Raw genomic sequence first — 17,066 nt, forward strand, 5'->3', positions numbered from 1 at the left:
CAGAACGTAAACAATGCTGCTTGTTTTACATCCTTTACAACCAATTGTATCTACAACCAAGCTCTGCCTCCTCCCAGTTACAGAGGCTTCGACCTCTGCATCTGGGAGAGCTATACTGGTCTCCAAGAGAGAAGCTTTGAGAGGGGCACCTGCCCTGTGGGCCAACAGCTCTTCAGCTGCAGTAGTCAGGGACAGGGACAGAGAGTGCATCTGTGTCAGATACAGCTCAAGCTCTGCCATGGGTTGTTAAACCCTGAAGGCCATCAGGTAGGCACGTAGAAGAATGGATTAGCTCCTATGGCAGGGAAATCTGACAATAGCTCTAGGTGATGCGCTAGGGACTAAGATTTTCTGCATGTTCAGCAAACACCAGTGGGGTTTGCTCTATGTCAGAGTGGTCTTCTGTCCTGGATGAGCAAAGAGCAGCTCAAGTCAGGTATCAACACCACCTTACAGCTTTTTGGAGCTAAGTTGTGCCCTCCCCCAAGCATCATTGTGGTTTTTGTTTATCCCAGTGCACCTCCACCAGCTTCAATAGAAATGTCATGTTCTGGCAGCTCCAGGAAGTTCTAGGCTGGTCCTTGGAGGCCACAGCCCCCAAGGTGAGCTTTCAGTTCCCTCAGTTCAGCTCTTTCAACATTCAAGCACCAGCTTCCTGAACAGCAAATGAAGCACTGTTGCCCTCTAACCCCTGATCTATGAGCCTGCCTCTCCCACCTCTTGCCCTGGTGTCATCTCTAAAGTCAGAGAGGTTTGGCCTTAAAAATCCATCCCAAATACCCATTTTCCCCAAGTGTGAAAAGGCACGTTGCTCACCCATCTACTAAACAACATCTGAGTTACTTCCTCAGATAAAACTCAGTAAAAATCCTTTTACAGCAGAGTATTTCATGACAGGTGAGTCAGACCTAGTTCGTTGTTAGTCTGCCAAGGAAATACTGTAAATGAAGATGACACACACATCTCTAGGTGTTAAAACACAAGACCTAGACAGCAGCACCACACTATTCAGGTGTCCCGGCTCAGAGAGTGAGCTCTTTGGCTTGACGCCTGTGCTGGTTTAAAAATTAACCAGCAAGGGAAAATGAACTCAATTCAAAAGAGAGATTTATAAGTCAGAATAACAATTTATTAAAATAATGCAATAAGTACAATTATACAGACAGACAATTGGTTTTAACCCACAAAACCCAAATGTACAACCCAGCACCCTGGGGCATGAACAAGAGTGGTGTACCTTGGCCCACCCCCGAGTCCAAAGCAAAGGGAGAGGGGATAAACCTGCTGGTGGGAGAGCTGCTGCAGTCTGGTCAGAAGTGGTGATTGCAGTCCAGTCGAGGGTGGTGGTCTCAGTCTGGTTGGATGCGGTGGTCTGCAGTCTAGTTGAAGGCAGTGGTCTGCAGTATTCCTCTGGATCCCACGAGAGGTGGCAAGGTTCCCCAGACTCCCAGTTATATACTCTCCAGTTCAGGCGGGAGTGCTCAGTCCCTCCCTCAGAGTAGGGAATTCCATAAAAGGGCATGCGGATGCTCAGTCCCTCCTCCATAAAAGGGTATCAGAGCGGGGAATTCCATATAAGGGTATCAGAGTGGGGAATTCCATAAAAGGGTATCAGAGCGGGGAATTCCATAGAAGGGTACAGGAACATCTTCCCACCTTGCAGGCCTCTACTGACAACAGTTTTTGGGAAATGGCATGGAGGCTATAGAATACACAGTTTTGGGTTACACCCATCCAGTGATGAATTGGTCCCAGCCGTTCTAACCAGGACAACGCCCCTCTGCTACCCCAGCCAACAGGCCATGGAACACCCTTATGCTATTTGGGACCTCTTGCAATTCACCTGGCCTAATGTGTAGCTGATGACAATGCCAGTTGCAATGCCTGGAAAAAGATGGAGTGACAGAAACCAGTGGCTCTTTCCAGCTGCTGGGCTACAGTGCCCTGACCTGAGAGTACTCTCTCAGAGTATCCAGGTGATGAAATGGGAGTTTGTTTCCTTGGTTGTTGGTGTTGTCACCCTGGCAGGGAACAGAGTCCTGAATGCAGCTGTAGCTTCCCTGCTCTGGTCTACTTATGGAATAGAATTGCCTATCATAAAAGATTTGCCTTGTTTTTTAAATTGTCACTGGATTTTGCATGAAAGCGGTTCAGGTAGAAGCTAATAGCCTCTCCAGTGCTGCTGGATGTCTCCCAGCAGGGCCAGATTCCCACACATGGAAGCCATAGGAAGGACACAGAAGGACACATGCCTCCCTGGGGACCATCTTGCAGAACATGGAGTGGAGAATGCCCTCATCTTCTCTAAATTTTGCCTGAAACTGTTTCTTCGTTAAGATGGAGCTTATTCAGTTTTGCAGAGGAAGCATTCACCTACTGTGTTCATGCTGTTGATGTTAGGTAGGTTGGCACAGACTGGTGTAGAACAATTGCTATCCTTGGCTAGGCACTAGGTTGAGGATTCTATAAGTATGTCCCTCTTTTTCACAATGAACCTTCCTCATTTAGAGGGCAATAGTTGATGCAGCATCTTTGCCTCCATTCATCCCAACCTGTCTCATCTGGTAACAGTTTGAGATTTAAGGCCTGGCCAGATTCATGGCTTCTTTTTACAATGGTGGCCCTGATGCATCTAATCCTGCCCACTATTTTCATTGCATCAACCCTGAAGTTTGTGGGATCAGGCAGGGAGTGGAATCAGGGAAGTGATATTGCTCTGTGTGTTTGTGTGCATGTGTGTGTGTGTGTAAAAAGCTCTGCAGACAATGTTTTGGTTAAGGGAGATGAAGAGAAGCAGGAGGACATATTCAGGAGAAGAAGAAATCCATGACATTTCAGGTGGCAAGACTTGTCAAACTATTTCCTAAGTTGGAAAGTGGCCCCTCAGCTCCACCTGTAGCTAAAGGATGAGAAAAGGATGTGTAACAGCTCCCAGGCAGAGCTCTGGCTCACAACCACCCTCCCTGGAGAAACATATGATAAGCATCTTAAAAGGCAGAGGTGGTGCAAACATCCTCCTCCACTGGCAAGAGATCTTTCACTGCTCTAAGCTGTGGTTCCACATGGGCTGGATTGATCCACCAGTTCCATTACCACCAGCACAGCTATTAACCCCCTCTAGCCTTAGTGACCACAAATTCTCAGCAGTTCCTGTGGGCACCTGCATCTCATACCCCTTACTGCTCCATGGCATGAAAGAGGGAATAACCTGAAAGGCAATGACTTGCATAACCACCTGATGTTCTTGGAAAAAGCAAGCTTTGACACAGAAATTGGCTCAGAAACAAACAACCCACAAGGACATCCAAGAATTGGCATGTTCCTACAAGAGGTGCTCAGGATAATATAACATTGTGTTATCCTTCTCTGTATAGCCCAAAATTCATCCCTAGAAATAAAACAAATACTATCAAATAAAACAAGCTCTGAAAGCAGTTTTGCTGATATAACCACAGCTGCAAAAATAACCCACAAAACAATAATCTTCCAGCCTCCTGTGTCCATCAGGATGCCTTACTACCTTCCTAATGATCAACAGAGCAATGCAGTCAGGTATGTGTCATGTAGACCTGGCCAAGAGAAATCTGAAACAGGCCAGTGGTATGTCCATCCACTGGAGAGTGACTGTTGCTGGTTCTCCGCAAGGATGGTACGCCCAAGAAATCACATCTGCACTTATTTCCTAATGAGAGCCATCCTGAAAGGCAAACCAGAGCACAACACTGTATTTACTATATTCCTTCTTCCTTAAAAGAATTACTCCCTTTGCCCTAAAATCATCATCAGACTTCCTCTTACTCTGTGGTTGGTAAAGCCAGTATTTACTGCTTAGAACTTACTCTGGCTAAAAGCCACCTACACTTAATCACCAGGTCAAAGCATCACATAACACCACCATTCCAATGGAGAGCCCATCCTCTGTTGTTTTCTAAGGTCTCCCTGTCTTCTGGGAGAAGTCTCTGTGGCATGGGAATCCTCCATAACAGATGGATCTGTTTCTGTTCTTGTGGCTGATGGATGTGGCACTGAACACCAGCTGCAACAGTTCACCTGCAACAACTGTCTCCAAAAACTGCTATTTTGGGAAACACAGTCTGCTGGGAGAAAGTAAATGGGTTGATTTTTCTTGAGAAAAGCCCACCAGAAGCTAAGGATCTGCCTTGGTTTACTGTCTACTAATTCACCTCAAATCCATAGGAAGCACAGCTTACAACCAACAGAGACCAGCATGAGTAGGGAGTGTGGGGGGGGTTCCAAACCATGCCACAGAGCCTAAATACAGAGCTAGTCTGAATATACAAGGATTTTGCAGTTACTGAGTGAGCAGGTCAAAGCAACCCCCATCTGTGCTCCATTTTCTGCAGGGAAACATGCATACCTCCAAAACAGTGCTACCAGGTCTTACACCTTCTCCATCTGCTGCCTGGACTGTAATGAATGTGTTGCCACTTCCAGTACCCAGCAGTGATTGATGCTGTGTTAAGAGGACACCAGTGGTTCCGGTCTATTTACATTTCCAAGGAGCTTGGCTGGGTTTTGTGCTGTCGTTTTCTTTTGGTATACCAGCTGTGGGAGACCAAAGGGTACAAAAATTACTGCGATGCTCAAGCGAGGAAATGCTACTGTTGAGAAAACATCCTATTTATGCCACATTTTAAAAGGAGCGCGTCTTTAAGAGTTTTAAAGAGCTGCCACTGGCAACAAATAAGGCTGCTAATTTGGCCTGGCAAGCAGCGTTTGCTAAACACCATTTCAGGTTTTAATTCATCACATGTAGATTTGGAATTGGAATTCTACTAGCAAAACCATCATCAGTGTGTTTTTGCAATTCCAGCTCCCTTTCTTTTCACATCAAGCCTCCCTCTCTCCCTCTGTCTTCCACAGCTGTCAGCTGTCATCATCCAGGAAGGCAGATGAGCCAGTCACACCCTGCAGATCTGACCCAACCTCCTGCGAAACAGATGCCCAGGCCCCAGGTCCTCTTCTCTCACCAGCCCCTTGTTTGCAGAAACTGCATGTGCTACCTGCCCCCCGCAAAGTGAGGAAGAATAATTGACTTCCTGGGAAGCAGACTAGGGATAAAATGCTTCACACATTTCGTCACACTGAGAACTGAGGTCTAAGAGCCTGCTTGTGCCACTCAGTTCAGATGAGAAACAACTGCTGTATCCTCCCTTTCACCCAAGTTGCCACCAAGCAGCTCCTCTCAGTTCCACCGCTTTGAGGTGGCTCAAAGAAGGATGCTATTGATGCTAGCTTGACTCCAGCCATGCCAAAGTCATAGCAGTCTGTGGGGAAATCTTTGAGGAGTTCGCTTCTCTCTCTAGCACAGATCTCTTCTTCAGGACCAAGTGAGCCCTGCCAAGAGCTATGTAAACAAAATTCTGTTTTTTTCCCACACAGCCACCACAACCACGGCTTGGGAGAAGGTTGCAGTGGTGCCAGCACTAAAAGTCCCCTGTGTAAAGAGTTCTGGTACCAAAGCGAGCTCTCCAAGGAAATGTAGCCCTGCTTGGGCTGTCCTCCAACACAGCCATCTTGCTACTCTGATTGCCCCAGTAGATTTCCCTGATCTGTTCCCAAGCAAAAAAACTCCTTAGCACCTGCAAGGCAGACATAGTAATGTCCTCTGGCTAGGAACTGGGTAAGGGACTCCTAATTCATTCACCCAGAAAGGGCCATCCAACATGCCATGCTGTCTGCACTGTGCCTCCCACAGCAGCCAGGATTACATCTGCATATACAGAGCCTGCTGTGGGACAAGCACAGACCCACCTCTTCCCTGACATGTCTTTCCAGGTACCTTGGGGCCATCCTGGGACAGAATTTGTGCATTTAAAGCAGGGAGTTGTATTTACCTTGCACCATGCTCCTATCTGCATTTATGGGGAACCAAATGTTTAACAGGAAAAAAACTGAAGTAGCAATCTCTTCTGCTTCATGATGCTTCCATTTTTGATATCTATTTATTTACTATTTTACATGGCTTGCAACCATAGAGCACAGGAGATGAACATCACTTTGGAGTAACTTCCAAAAATCAGACCCCAGCTTTTTTTGCAATTGGACTTTTAAGAATTAAGTGCAGACTTAAGAGTGGAGGTTGTCTTTTCCAAGAGACCCAAACCAGTGGTCAGTCAAGAGCAGGAGGAGGGCAGGTTTCCCACTCTGCCTTTGCTGATTGGGGCAGGTGGGCTGCTGTTCCCAGGGAAAGGAGCTGTCTAGATACAAGAGGAGTCATGTTTTGAAAACTGCTTTCTGAATGAGTCAGCAGAGCTGTCTCCCAAGGCACTGGAGCCAGAGGGAAGAGCAGATAGTTTTGTTGTTTTTTTCCCCTCTGCTGTTGAGGTTGATTATTCACCATCTTGAAGTACGTCACCAGCCTTGGGAAGCCTTTTTTTGAGTAGAATACTTCTTGACTTTTCTATTTCTGAGGAAGTTTTCCAGTCTGCCTTGCTTCTGATTTGTCAAAGCCAGTCTGTGACAGCAAGGTCTGGAGGAGAAAACAGAGCAGGCTAACACATTATCACTGCAGGCCTGGCCTATAGGTGCTTTTCCCTTCCAGGCAGGGAAAGCTGCAGTCATTACATCCCTCTTCATCAGAAGGACACACTGAAATCTCTCTTCCTTCAGAGACATCCCCTTACACTTCTCTCTCCCCTCCTCTATTTCATAGGTATCAAACACCTTTTCTTTCAGAGATTACCTCAGTGGTACACTCCTATTTCAATATTGAGCAGTTTGGATTTACCCTTCAAGTCTGCTGCTTCTGTTTCAGACCTGAGGAAGGAACAAAGACATCTCCTTTATCAAGCGATAACTATTGCTTTAAGAAGGGTATGCTCTCTCTTCCCTTGTGTTTTTTCGGTCGTAGTAATTGACGTACTTAAAATGACTTTCAAGGGACACAGTAAATGCTTCAGCTCTTCAAGTTAAGACTCATTCAAGTTAAGAACACTTTTGGAAGAGATGCTTGAGCCAGAGCAAACTCTTCTCCGTGCTATTGCTTCATCCTGGCTATGCAGATCTAACACCCCAAAAGGGCTGGCATTTTTTATCTCTGCCATGGCACAGGGCTACAAGAGCAAACCTCTCAATCTTAGTCACATTCTGGACTGTCATTGTCTGGACAGTTTTGAACCCATGGCTGTGCCAGGCCCAAAGCCATGGATGAAAGACAGTTTGTGAGCAGCTGATGCAGGAGGTATTGTGTTTACTCGGGTTGGGGTATGTACAGGACTTTGGCTATGAGATGGTCCAAACCTGACAAGCCCCTGGTTATTATGATGACAAACATGAAAAACAGATCTCTGTTTTACACCTCCATGCAGAAAAAACAGCTTGGCTGGTCCCAGAGACGAACTAGGGTTTTCTCTCTCAGCCTAGGGAGAGGGAGAGGATCTCCTGTAACACAGGGAAACAAGAAACACTAATACTCCATGCATCTGCCAGCACTAGCTTGAAGCAGGCAGCAGCCAGAAGAAACTGCATCTCCACCAGTATGTCCTGCCACATGGCAAAGTGTAAGCTCTTGATAAGCCTAAAATCAAAAAATCATAACCCTCGTAATATCTAAAGCCAGTCTTCCCCACTTTCTTTGCCCAGCCCAAACTAAACTAATTACTAGCCTCTCTGTTTTCTCAAAAAGGTTAGCTACTTCTTTGTCCCTGCAAGTCAGCATCCTTATCCCTCTAATTGCTTGATTGATTAGCATAATTAAGTTGAACCCAGCATAATTGCTCCTGACCTGCCTCTACTTGGAAGAAGCAGCTTCCATTCCTGACCTGGGAATGGATTTGTGTGCTGGCAAGCATGTCTGCCCCCTCTGTGATGTATCTGTCAGCCTGGTAAAAGATATGAGCTCTTCCTACAGACGATGCTCCACTGTCTTCCTAAGGCAGGATGCTAGGCTGTTTTTTGTAGGCCCTGTGCCATGAATAAATGTATGTCACTAAGAAACAGCTTGATAGTAAAATGGTCAGAACGGCAATATATGAAAATCAGTGTCTGGCTGCACTTGGTTAGGATTAGCTCCATCAGATGAAGCACAATTAATGCTAATTTGACGCGCTGCCGTCAGCTTTCCTACCTCTGACGTTCTACAGGAGCAAGGATTACCACTGAGTTAACAGGACTACCTACAGACAGTTGTGGTTTGCTCCTGGAAACAAGTTTTACACCCAATTCTTTATAGTCCAGTGCCTCTTTCTGTGATTTTTTAAAAACCAAGCAGAAATACAGCGATCCTTTATTCTGATCTGCACAGCACAAGGGCAGATAATTTTTGACAACAATTTCTGCTCTGACTTCATTCATTTACGATCACTCTGGAAAGCCTGTCAGTACCACGTTATTCCCTGTAAATGACTATTTTTTCATACAGATCTATTACTGTGGGTGTCATATACTCTGCACTATCATGCTGACTTTAATCTGTACTCAGATCACCTTGTTTTATTGTGGAAAAATAGCTGAAGTTGTACTTTATCCACTATTCCCAGTTCCCTGGGCTCAATGCACTTGCAGAAATCAGAAGCCACAAAAACAATAGATATAATAGAAATACCCAAATTCCATTATAATAGAGGCTCCTCTCTGCTTTTTACAAGTTAGTATACACTGGAGGTTGGGAAACAATGTCTTTAAAACCCACAGCTAATGCATCCTGCGAGCCACAGAGGAAGGTTCAGGGTACATTGGTATATCTCTGAGGTTTTTTGTGGGTTTTGTTTTTTTCTAGTTTCTCCTTCCTGTGATAACCTTTCACCCCAGGCTTTGTGCTCTTTGTGTGTTTATCAGCAAAGCACATCCAAATGCCCTTCAAGGGAGAAATGACTCATACCTGACTCACAATCGCTCAAGCAAAGCTGCAACCTTTAGTTCATTTCCTGGGAGAAGCATCTGCTAGATTCATCTTGGAAGATTAAGCATTTTTCACTGTCATTTTACAGATGGAGGCATTTGTGACTGGCTGGGGAAGGGTCAACTGATTCTCTGCAATGGGTGGAAAACAAACTTCTTTGGGCAGTTCAAGCGACACACTGAGGACCGTGAAGATGCTTTTTAGTGAGTGCTGTCAGTCCCTTCCCAGTACCTAACTCTCGCCTTGCAGAAATACCTCTAGTTTCAATATGCACCTTCAAAAAAATCAACCTTCCCATGACAAGTGTGTGAAGCCAGCAGCCCGCACACTCCCTGTCCATATTATCCCCCCTGCTGTTGCTGTCTCTCTCACTGGCTGATCCACTGCCACTCAGGAAATGCAAACTGCCCCCAGCCCGTGTCCCTGACTGCAGTCCCAGACCCTAAGTTGCCTACCTGGTAATAAATAACAAACATACTGGGAGGCCAGTGTAAAAACCACCTTGTTTCACAAAGCCAGCAACTTTTCACTCTCAAAGGTTTCCCAGCTGTTTCTGCACAGCCAAGGGCCCCTTCATAATGTCACCTTTCTTTGCCAAAGGACAAAAAGAAGCAGATCCACTAGGTACATCAAACAAGCCAGTGCTGGAAATCTATTTTCTTCCATCTCCCTTTGAAGAAACCTTCATTCCCCTTTACGCTAAGTCCTCATATACAAGATTTTCTTCACGTAAATTTAGATTTCACAAAGATACTTGCATCTGCCATGTATCCCCCTCCCCCTTTTTTTTTTTAGAAACAGAGAAAGACTTAGCAAGGTGACTGGCCTATCCTTTAGATGCACAAGTCTTAAGACCAGAGGGAAATCACCTGTTCCTCCCCATGAGGACTCGATCACACAGATGTTTACACACAGACATCCCAATAAGCCTAACCCTACCATAGTATATGGCTTTGTTATCCTCCTTATGCTTACAAATAGTATGCAAATACTAATAATAATGTGTAGCCCTTGGTGTGCACATTCCTCTGCTTACCACTGTCTCCCTTCCTGGCTGAATAATCACAGATAATTCACTTGTCTGGATATGACTCAGAGCTACTTTATTTCACACAAAGCAATTTCTAATTGCATGTTGTATGTCTGTGTTATGAAATCCAGCACTAACTGTTATTACAAAATTAGTGCAGAAAACTGAAGGGGAAGGAAAACCACAGTAAGAAACCAAGTAACAACCCACAAAGGGGTAGGCCAGAACTGTGTCAGGTTTCCCCTCTCTAGTACAGGAAGTTTTTCCACGTAGAGCCAAGTATTTCCCAGTCACTCACACAGTAACTTACAGGCAGTGAGACAACTAGGGTCCCTCTTTTTTACCCTCAGATGGGCTGAAAGCATTTTGGCAGCAGTATACAATGGGGAATAAGGTTTGGCTCTGCTTGTCCTTGTATCTGTGCTAAATAATCCCCATAGCAACACCATCACAGAGTCACGCATGACAGCTGTGAGCTACCAGGGAGGCAGGTCCTGTCCCCTGCCTGGTGTCCCAGTTCTTATGGCACTTTCAGAAGAGTTTTATGCATTTCCAAAAGGGCAGGCAGTCAGACAGAACATACAATGGCTGGAAAAAAACACAGTTATAGATCTGGCCATTTTTCACATTTCTGGGTAGGGCCAAGTCAGGAACATGTGGATTTTCAATTTTGCTCAGACCCTAACTCCATCTGCTTGAGAAACCTCCTTCAGAGCGTGGCCATTGCCAGGCACTTCAGAGAGAGTTTGGGGGAAGCCTGGTAGCAGGCAGACAAGGGACAATCCATCCCATGGACTAAATTTTATCCTCATTCTAATGTAATGTAATGTAAAAAGACAGTTATATAAAACAGTCAGGGAGAAAGATGAACTCCAGAACCCCAGTCATCCAAACAACCTAACCATTCATACAAGACAGGTATGATTTTGGCCCATACCAACTGTGTTGTTCCCAATAACATGGCTCAAAGGACAGCATGCACCAGTTACCACTCCCAACACCTTTATGGGCAAGGTCAGTTTGAGCTCTGTAACCTGTATGTTCCTCTGACACTGTCACAGAAGGCTGTACTTCCTCACAGTCTGACAAACCACATGCTCTCAATTTTGTGCTGTGAAAACATTTCTCTTGGACACTGAAACACACCCCTGTTATTACTTGGAATATTTTGAACTAGAAAAACATTCTTACAAAATGAATACAGGCATGTCTTGCTATCCACTGAGGATGTATTTCTTCTCTAAATATCTACAGTGAGAGGTGGGCAGACTGTTGAGCTCAGGGCAAACCATTAACCATCCAGCTGCATCCCAGGGACTAGAAAGGATCCAAACTTTCTGTGAAGAGGGAGGCTGCTAGATGCTGTAAGAAAGGACTCACAGGCAATCAAAGACTGTGAAAGAGAGAAACAATGCCAAACAAGACTGACTATGCATGCTGGGGAGACAGATTCTTAGCAGTGAGGGGTGCTTAAACACCTGGACAGACTGACACAGTGCACAGTGTACTCCATCACTAGCAATATTTATACAAAGATGAGACATTTTCTGATAAGGAAATCACAGCTCAGCCAGAAGCTTTCAGGCTTCAGTACTATGCAGGTGGTCAGTCTAGAAGAGTTAATGGTCCTTTCTGGCTTCAGAGCCAGAGGAAATATTGTGATTTAATCAAGCACAGAAAACCCACATGGGCAAAAGCTCAGCTCTGGAAGACTGCCAAATCTCTGCAGTTGGACCGCAATTGAAGTACCCTGTCCTTCCCTCGTGCCACTGGCAATCAGAGGAGCCAGTCCTAGGACCCCAGAATAACTTACGTGCTCAGGATAATCAGGATTTGACCTGAAAGCAATCAATGAAAAAAACCAGGATGGATAAGAGACAGACTTCATGTACCCAAGAAAAGCAAAACATGGGGACAGGGCTGAGTGATAGTTCACGCCCACAAGGTGACAGGCATGGTGGGGAATAGGCATCATTTTTCCTCAAGTATCTCTTCGCCTAGACCCATGATTCCCTCTGGCTTCATTCATGTAAAACACAAGAATATGAATGAGAAACCCTGCGAAGCAGAGAGGAGGAGGGGGAACTCAGGAGAAAGGATTTCATGCTACCAGGGCAACTGTCACCATGGCAACTATTTAATTAATGAGCTGCTGCTGAACCCTAGCAATATGGTTCTAGTGAAGTCATGCTGTAGTAATTACCAGAGTTTCATTCATGCTGTCCTGGCAGGGGCTGCGCAGGCAGCTCTGACAGACGGGAGCAAACAGCTTGCTGAATCAATGGAAGGAGAGCGCGTGCCTGGGAGCGTGCTCCATTACTCCTCCGAGCCAGCTCCCCGGGCACTCGAGCACAGAGACCACATGCCGTCCAATCCATCTCACAGTCCCACACTGCCAAAGGGCAACCCGGCTGGCCCCGTGCCGCCGACACAGGCAGCATTCACAAGCAGTCTGCAGAGCTGGATCTCCTCCTCCCTGCTATGTCTTCAGCCTCCAGAAGATGATACTGAAAATAAACAAATAAACTGGTGACTTGCCTTCTCTGGCTGGAGGATTTCTCTTTTCACCCAGCAGACAGCAGCATAACAGCTGCACAGGTATCCCAAGCAGAAAAAGAGCTCCTGATAAATACAGGGGGGTTTCAAAAGGCACGTATCTATGAGGGACTCTAAGGAGATGAGGGCTATTCCATACAGATGGAGGATAAATAAAATACTATGGGTGAGATACTTAAAGCAAAAAAAACATTACAAAGGTGAGCATGAGGTCAGCTAATTCACCTGTTCTCATGAGACAAGAAGACCCCCATGATACTGCAAGTGCTGAAAACACATCTCACCATGACACTGCAGTTACCTGCTCCACAAAGATCCTCAAGCTCTGTGGGACATGGATATGATTGACACGGATCACAAGAATAGGACATCTTACAGCCATATTCAATTGAAAGATGTGGAAGTGTACAAACTCGTGTGCTGCAGGACATACCCTATTTTAGCACTTGCTGTCAACAAGCCCACTCTTTCCACTTTAGAAAACACAAATTATTCAGCCAATTATTTTCATGGCAACTGAGAAAAATCACAAGGATATGCATTCCATTCTCCAGAATTTCAGCCCACAGGATTAGCTTTGCACCCTGGAACTGCCACCACAGTAAGAATAACCATACATTGTCAAGAATTCACTATACACTATATTGACCATTCTGGAGATCAGAGATAATGGCCAGAAGCAGTGGGATTTCCCTTCCTAGTCTTTAAACAAGGACACCCACATCTGAACTGATCTTCCAGACTCCAGGATAGTTTTTACCACTCCTTGGAGTGGACTAGACCTTCATCTTGTTAAGCTGCAATCTTCCAACTCCCTGCTGCTCTTTCTCACAGTTTTTCCAACTTTTCACATCAGTATGTGCCCACTTGAACCACGAAAAGCCAACATAAATTTTGCCCAAAGGGCAAAACTTGGCTGTTTCCCTGCACTTTGTCAGCCATGGAAATCAGTACTAGTCAGTTCTCAGTTTGCATTTTTATAGAGAACATCCACTTAAAAAGCCACCTAGAAATGCCAGTGCTCACAAGGTAGTTCAAGTTGTCTTTCCACTATAACGATCTGAGCTTCCATTGCTGTAACATCTTTGGTAATTCATGGCTCCCCTCTGAGCCTGGGACTGGATATGAGAGGGGAGTCATCTCACCTGACTTAAAAGTGCCCATCTCAGAATGAGACAAAGTGCTCATCTCTCCATAGTCTCTAGGACGGAATTCAGACTGCTAGCACAGGGATAGGGCATGGTACTGGAGATAACTTGATCTGGACAAATTAATCAAAACAAAGACACAAACAGTTACACCAAGCAATGGATCTAAACATGCATTGCAGTGCTTAGGTGGAAATGAAATGCTTAAATCCACACTCAGCATCCAAGATCTCTAGCCAGTACCCTTCTCACCCCACTGACTTATCTGCCAACACTCAGTCTAACTGGCCCACTACTGCCACATCTGAGCATGGTCTGCTTGAGACTAGGTCTACACTTGAAAAGATGCTCTTCTAGATGAGGCCTGAAAGATGTGGGCAGAGAAGAGCACTAAAAGTGTCTCTACTATGGTGCCTCTCCCCTGTTAACACTGCACAATGCTGGTGCTTGTACAAGAGTCTGGTTACAACGTTGCTCAAAACCCACAAAATCTAAGTTTGGTTTCCTTTATACTTCATTTTAGGGCTCTAAATGAAAAAATCTCAGTCACTCTGATCCTAATCTGGCACCACTGAATCAGTCTTTATTTCTCTGGTGAAAAAAAGAAAATCAGAAGAAACCTTTTCCCCAGACTCATTCTTTTCAACATTTAAAAATGAGGCAAGATAACAGCCTCAAAAATTTCTTTTGAAAAAAGTAACTTTTTTTAAAGAAAACTCTCATCCATGTCAATACTAAAACATCTATGGCAATGCAACCGCTTTGAAGCAAAAGCCACCAGGACCCCTCAAAACAGCATATGCGGGGTCTCCAGTGGAGGTCTGCCATTTTTTCCCTAAAAGTCCTTCTGTTTATATGCATCTTGGCAGGCTTGAAAGTACCTGCCAGATGGACAGATAACTGACATCCGGAAAAGACACTTCACCAGCTGCTGTTCGCAGGGGTTGGGAAGCGTGGGGGCTGGTTAATAAGAAATCACTTACTTCCTCACGGCTGCTAGCTGCCCGCTGCCTTCCTAGGGCTTAATGGAATTTGAAGAGAGTATTTCAAGTCAGACCATCTGTCAGCACACATATATATCAGTGGAGTCCCAGCACCTTGCCTGCACATCGAGTACAAGCTTTGTTTTCTCACAGGAATCTCTGTTGGTGCACTCTCCCTCATCTCCCTGGCTTTCACAATGATTGCCACAGGACAGGGCTTGACCATGGATGGGACTTACTGCTGACGAGCTGGTGAGCTGAGACCCACAGCAGTGGGCAGAGGGTTCCTTGGATGGCTGTTGGCTGCAAGTCAAGAGTCAGCTCTGCCCAGTAGAGAAGTAAAAGGAGAGAAAGAGCTTTCACACCACGCAGAAGCTGAGGTATGAGAGCCTTCATACCACAGGCAGTCCTGGGTAGAAAAGCCCTGGGGATGACAGCTGGATACAAAGCTTAAAGAGCTGGCAGAGCACAAAATAGAGGAAACTATGCCCTGGCCTACACTAGATGAGTGTCCAGCAGAGCAAGAGGAGGTGTTAAAAAATCATGTCAGCTCTTGCACACTGCAAGAATCAGAAGAGAACCACCGGAATAAAGCCACATGCTCCTTTACACTGCATCAGTATCTGTGGTTGCCAAAATCCCCTCACTTCTTCTTCTTCTGCCTCCATGCCCCTGTTTATAAAACAGCACTGTGATGCCATCCTCCTTCATGAGCTCCTGAGAAGGAGGATTTGTAAGAGCAAGGGACTGTCATACTTCTGCTTAAAGGGAAAGACCCCCACCTGCGCGTGGAGCCTAACTAAAGCGAGTTTGACTGAAGGATTAGTTTGCAGCTATTTTTATTTTCCATAAACCTAGACATAGGAACATGTACTCTGTTCTGAAGACGGCACTTACCCGTAGTTCAGTCACTGCAATTATTTCTGTGTTATTAGTACATTTGCCTACAGAGGAAGAATAAATGGGAAAAAGCAATTGGGAACAACAAATATTTCTTCTTCTGGGTCATGTTATTTGTTTTATTTATATTATTATTTATATTATTTATTTGTATTATTTATATTATTTATATCTGCCTCATACTAATAAGAAACATAGGTGACAAACAACAAAGCATCTCTGTGTCTATTATCTCATTTATAACTAGAATAATTTTCGGTAATTCTGCTGAAATCAAAGGAGCTACTTATAATTTTAAGGGCTGGTGCTCAGATCGGCATACACCTAATGCAATAATAGTTATGGATTCCACTGCTCCTTGACAGTTGCAATTTCACCCAGGAGTGTAATTTTTCTTAAAGCACTAGATCATGGAGCCTTAATTTGTCCTTTTGTTTTCCTTTTTTTTTTTTCTTTTTTTTGGGGGGGTCCATTTCAATTCCATTGAGTTAAAAAGAAGTCTGAGACATTCCAAGAGTAAGAGACAATTAACAGCAAATTATTTTAGATAGTTTCACATTTCCCCATGTGATTTCACCTCTCTGAAGGTGTGTTTGAGTTTGGAATTAGACAATGCCAGATTAAATCTCTGAGTTGCTGCAAGCCAATAAATCACACTGCTGACCCCTTGAGAGTAAAAGTGTTAGAAGCAGTGGCATAAATATCAGATACATGGGACAGCCCAGTAATTTAACCAGGCTGATGATCATGCTTTAAACTTCTTCTTTCAATACATTGGATCAAAAAAAAAAGAATCCAAAGCCACTCTTCCTCTCTCACCAGATCCTGCCTTGAAAATCAATTGATTTAAAATTCCTTCTATCTGAGAGAGGTCAGGGCTCCATTAAAAGTCATGCACTGGCACTAATTTGAAGCATTCTTTTTGATAACCTTACCACACTGACAAAAAGGGACATGTGGGGTTAAAGCTCATTATTTCTTTGTGGCTTGTTTCACCCAAATGATTGTGTCTTTCCTGCTGTAGTAGCATGACCTTGAAAAGACCTTGCTGAACCATGCTCTGTCAGAATTCCATTGCCTATATTCACCTCCTTCATGCCCAGAAAGATACTCTGGAGACCAGAATAAAGGGCTTCTCACCCACAAGATGGCAAGGGATGTTTGGGATGGCAAGAGCTGCCCTGAACAATATGTTGCTGTCTGCTTTTCAGGGGAATTGTAGTATTATGTGGGTAGTCAACAGCAACAAGTGAATGATATTCTGGGGGTAGAAGGCAGAGGAATGAAACAGAAAAAGGCAAACCGAGCCTCCCAGTGAGCTCTAGGGATGTTCCAAATGGGAACGGTAGTGCAAGCCTCAGTTGTGTTGATGCCCCACATACATGCATGATGGAGGCAGAAATAACTCTGAAGGAGGTCAGGGCTTCTTCCGTGATAGCATTTAGATATTTTGGATAAAAAATTCAATGAATAGCTAGTTTTCTGCTGGGACAAAAATCACATTTTAGGGTGAGTCAGCTGCAAACAGGGCTTGTTACTGAACAACACTGGCCTAGAAACAAAACTGTGTTTCCAGTTCTCTTCCA

Source organism: Neopelma chrysocephalum, unplaced genomic scaffold (assembly GCF_003984885.1).
Source record: "Neopelma chrysocephalum unplaced genomic scaffold, ASM398488v2 Primary Assembly neopelma1_42b, whole genome shotgun sequence".
Taxonomy (NCBI): Eukaryota; Metazoa; Chordata; class Aves; order Passeriformes; family Pipridae; genus Neopelma; species Neopelma chrysocephalum.